The following is a 5,043-nucleotide window of genomic DNA, read 5'->3' as shown; positions in this document are numbered from 1 at the left end:
TCTATGCTCCAGTGGCCTTAGCTCACTTCCGTGGAGGCGGGACTTCCGGCCTTCCTACAGCACTTCCGGCCAGAGCTTAAAGCTTCGCTGCTGGACAGTCTGCGGGAGGTGCCGCGGCTCAGAACACCTGGTCTCTCGGCGCGCAGGTGAGTTTCAAAGGTTCGGGGAGCTTACGGAACGAGCGTTCCTGGCGGGTGAGTCTCCGGGCAGTGCTCTTGGCGTTTTCTTTCTTCAGTTCCTGGAATCTTCCCAGATTGCCAGAGCCGGGCGTTGCCTGCTCGCTGCGTCTTTGACCCAACCCAGCTGTGCCGGCCCGAAGGCAGTGCCGAAGTCGAGGGCGTGTGTGCCGGGAGGCGGGCCAGCTGGCTGGGTTGGGACCGCCCTGCGCCTCCGGGAAGGCCTTATTTAGGAGTAGCCGGATGTGATCCCTTGCATGTTAAGCTTCTCTCGGAGAATTGGCATGTCACTTTGGAAGAGGTGAATATGGTACAGGCGACCAACAACTTTTCCAAGGTGTCCTCTTAGAGGAACAGCCCCGTGGTTCCGAAACACTTAACATTGGTTATGACGGAGAAATAACGTTAAGTAGGTGGAGAGCACTTAAAGCAACTATTTGTTTGTTTGTTTGTTCTTTTGAGACGGAGTCTTGTTTTGTTGCTCAGGCTGGAGTGTAGTGGCACGATCTTGGCTCACTGCAACGTTTGCCTCCCGGGTTCAAGTGATTCTCCAGCCTCGGCCTCCCGAGTAACTAGAACTACAGGCATGAGTCACCACGCCCAGCTAATTCTTGTATTTTTAGTAAAGACGGGGTTTCTCCATGTTGGCCAGGCTGCTCTCGAGCTGCTGACCTCAGATGAGCTGCCCGCCTCGGCCTCCCAAAGTGCTGGGATTACAGGTGTGACCCACCGCGCCTGGCCTAAAGTAGCTATTTTTACTTGGTGTTTACTACCAAATGGGGACTCTTCTAAGTTGTGGGTGGATCCAAATGCTTGTATGATAGATAGCTCCTCAGAGAAGCAGTCTTGGCGGGAAGACAGGGTTAACAAATTGCCAAACTGTTAGATAAAGTTAGTGGAGGTGGAGATAAAGAGAGAGGACTTCTCTTTTGTCTGGCATTAATAAAGCCACGGCCACTGACTTTTGATATTTGTTTTATAACGTTTTTCATCTTAAACTTAAAAAGTTTTAACTTGTCTGTATGCTCATAATTTATGTGCTGTTGTAAGCAGCATATCCCTGGGATTTTTTTTTTTAAATCAAAGTGGATAGCTTTTTTTTTTTTGAGACAGTCTTGCTCTGTTGCCTAGGCTGGTGGTGTGCAGTGGCCCAATCTCAGCTCATTGCAACCTCTCTGCCTGCTGGTTGCAAACAATTCTCCCACCTCAGCCTCTTGAATAGCTGGGATGACAGGCACACACCACCACGCTGTTAATTTTTTTTTTTTTTAATTTTGTCATGTTGGCCAGGCTGGTTTCGAACTCCTAACCTCAGGTGATCCACCTGCATTGGCCTCCCAGAGTGCTGGGATTACAAGTGTGAGCCAGCATGCCTGGCCCAGCCTGCCTTTTGACTGGCAGGTTTATTGGATTTATATTCATTGTTACTATTGTAATATTTGTTCAGATCAAAATCTTTGGTGTCATCCCTGATTAATCTCCTTCAGATATATCAGCAAATCCTATGGACTCTCCACCTTCAAAATCTGTCCACACATCCAAGCTCTTCTCATCACCTTCACTTGTTCAAGTTACATTGTCTCTCACTTGAATTACTGCAGTAGTTTCTGCTCTTTCCTCTTTCAGTCTGTTTGTATCACAGCTTCTTGATTGATCTTTCTAAAAACCATGGCAAAACCTGGTCTCTACGAAAAGTACAAAAATTAGCCAGGCGTGGTGGCGGGCCCCTGTAATCCCAGCTACTCAGGAGGCTGAGACAGGAGAAGAGCTTGAACCTGGGAGGCGGAGGTTGCAGTGAGCCAAGATCGCACACTGCAGTCCAGCCTGGGTGACAAGAGTGAGACTCTATCTCCAAAAAAGAAAAAATCAGATTTATCTCTTTCTTCTCAAAAATTCTCCAAGGACTACATATTTCACCCAGAGTAAAAGCCAAAGTCTTTAGAGTAGATTATTCATATAAAGTTTTATATATTGTGGCTCTGCGTCATTTCTGATCTCATCTTGTTCTAATCTCCTGTTTGCTCCACTCTGTGGCCTCCTCAAGCACATCCTAGTCTCAGGATATGTTTACTTGGTATTCCTTTCCCTCATATGTCCACATGGTTCAGTTCTTTTTTTAAACTTTTTTTTTTTTTTTTTTTTTTTTTTACGATGGAGTTTCTTGTTCCCCAGGCTGAAGTGCAATGGCGAGATCTCAGCCTCCCAGGTTCAAGCGATACTCCTGCCTCAGTCTCCCAAGTAGCTGGGATTACAGGCATGTGCTACCACGCCTGGCTAATTTTGTTGTTGTTGTTGTTGTTTGTTTGTTTGTTTGTTTTGAGACGGAGTTTCACTCATGTTACCCAGGCTGGAGTGCAATGGCGCGATCTTGGCTCACCGCAACCTCCGCCTCCTGGGTTCAGGCAGTTCTCCTGCCTCAGCCTCCTGAGTAGCTGGGATTACAGGCACGCACCACCATGCCCAGTTAATTTTTTGTATTTTTAGTAGAGACGGGGTTTCACCATGTTGACCAGGATGGCCTCGATCTCTTGACCTCGTGATCCACCCGCCTCGGCCTCCCAAAGTGCGGGGATTACAGGCTTGAGCCACCGCACCCGGCCGACTGTCATCTTTAACATAACCATTGCACTCATTATCCTTGTGCTTATCATATGACATACCATGTGATAGTCATTTATCTGGGCTATTATGTTTTCTCTCACTGGCATAGAGGATTTATTACAGAAGGTGTTTTTCTGTTTTGTTTACTGCTTTATTTCCCCCCCCCCCCCTTTTTTTTTTTTTAAGGCAGAGTCTCTGTTGTCCTGGCTGGAGTGCAGTGGTGTGATCTCTGATCATTGCAACCTCTGCCTCCTGGGTTCAAGCAATTCTCTGCCTCAGCCTCCCAAGTAGCTGGGATTACAGGCAGCTGTCACCATGCCCAGCTAATTTTTGTATTTTTAGTAGAGATGGGGTTTTACCATGTTGGCCAGGCTGATCTTGAACTCCTGACCTCGTGATCTACCTGCTTTGGCTTCCCAAAGTGCTGGGATTACAGACGTGAGCCACTGTGCCTAGCCTTTTTTTTTTTTTTTTTTTTTTTTTTTTTTTTAAAAGATCTCTTATTGTACTGCCGTGTAAAATCCATTACTGTTATATTCCGATTGCCTAAAATAGTATCTGGCTTTTAGCAGACACTACATAATATAGTTGTTGACTGAATGAATTTGGGGTTTTTGCACCATCTTCTACACTTTGTATTTTCTACGCTTTATTCCTCCTTTCTTGTCTTCCTCCCCTTACTTTTTTTTTTTTTTTGAGACAGGGTCTCCCTCTGTTTTTTTTTTTTTTTTTTTTGAGACGGAGTTTCACTCTTGTTACCCAGGCTGGACTGCAATGGCGCAATTTCGGCTAGGCGCAATCTTGGCTCACCACAACCTCTGCGTCCTGGGTTCAGGCAATTCTTCTGCCTCAGCCTCCTGAGTAGCTGGGATTACAGGCATGTGCCACCATGCCCAGCTGATTTTTTGTATTTTTAGTAGAGACGGGGTTTCACCATGTTGACCAGGATGGTCTCGATCTCTTGACCTCGTGATCCACCCGCTTTGGCCTCCCAAAGTACTGGGATTACAGGCATGAGCCACCGCGCCCGGCCGGGTCTCCCTCTGTTATCCAGGCTGGAGTACAGTGGCACGATCTCGGCTCACTGTAACCTCTGCCTCCCGGGTTCAAGTGATTCTCCCACCTCAGCCTCCTGAGTAGCTGGGATTATAGATGCGTGCCACCACAGCCCGGCTAATTTTTGTATTTTTAGTAGAGATGGGGTTTCACCATATTGGTCAGACTGGTCTCAAATTCCTGACCTCAGGTGATCCACCCACTTCAGCCTCCCAAAGTGCTGAGATTACAGGCATAAGCCACTGTGCCTGCCCCCCCCCTTTTTTTTTTTAGACAGAGTTTTGCTCTTGTCACCCCGGCTAAAGCGTGGCAGAACCATCTCAGCTTACTACAACATCCATCCCCTTGGTTCAAGTGATTCTTTTGCTACAGCCTCCCGAATAGCTGGGATTACAGGTTCCCGCCACTATGCCCAGCTAATTTTTGTATATTTAGTACAGACGGGGTTTCACCATGTTGGCTAGGCTGGTCTCCAACTCTTGACCTCAGGTGATCCGCCTGCCTCAGCCTCCTAAAGTGCTGAGATTATAGGCATGAGCCACTACGCCTGGCCTTTTTTCATATTTTTTTGCGCAACAGTGTCTCGTTCAGTTGCTCAGGCTGGAGTACAGTGGTGTGCTAAGGGCTCACTGCAGCATTGACTTCCTGGGCTCAGGTGATTTTTTTTTTTTTTAACCTAAACCTCCCAAGTAAATGGGCCTATAGGCATGCACCACCACACCCAGCTAATTTTTGTATTTTAATTTTGCCGATCATACTGAATTGAATCTGATCATAATTTTTAGTTTTATTTTCTATTTATTTGTTTTTTGAGGCAGTGTTTCTCTCTTGTTGCCCAGGCTGGAGTGCGATGGCATGATCACGGCTCACTGCAACCTCCACCTCCCAGGTTGAAGCGATTCTCCTACCTCAGCCTCTCAAGTAGCTGGGATTACAGACAGGCATACGCCACTATGCCCAGCTAATTTTCTATTTTTAGTAGAGATGGGGTTTTACTATGTTAGCCAGGCTGGTCTTGAATTCTTGACCTCAGGTGATCTGCCTGCCTCGGCCTTTCAAATTTCTGGGATTATAGGTGTTAATCCCTGCACCCAGCCTGTTTTAAATTTTTTTGTTTGAGATAGGTCTGGCTCTTTTGCCCTGCTTAGAGTGTAGTGCCTCGATCTCAGCTCACTGCAACCTCTCTCAGCTCACTGCAACCTCTCTCAGC

General features: G+C 46.9%; 1 protein-coding gene across 3 annotated transcripts in view; it reads left to right on the top strand.

Annotated features, from left to right (window-relative positions):
- The window catches only part of TBCE (tubulin folding cofactor E), a 70,440-nt gene continuing 65,397 nt past the window's right edge, over positions 1–5,043 (top strand). The window contains exon 1 of one of the 3 annotated variants that reach the window (XM_032242294.1): positions 1–146. The gene's annotated coding sequence lies outside the window, so the exon portion shown is untranslated. Of the gene's footprint in view, positions 195–5,043 lie in introns of all 3 variants that reach the window. The other 2 variants (XM_032242296.1, XM_032242295.1) reach the window with 2 other exon arrangements.

Source organism: Sapajus apella, unplaced genomic scaffold (genome assembly GCF_009761245.1).
Source record: "Sapajus apella isolate SASKATOON/1434 unplaced genomic scaffold, GSC_monkey_1.0 scaffold49, whole genome shotgun sequence".
In the NCBI taxonomy this organism is placed as follows: Eukaryota; Metazoa; Chordata; class Mammalia; order Primates; family Cebidae; genus Sapajus; species Sapajus apella.
The sequence above is the reverse complement of the archived record's forward strand: the minus strand, read 5'-3'. Positions and strand labels throughout refer to the sequence as shown.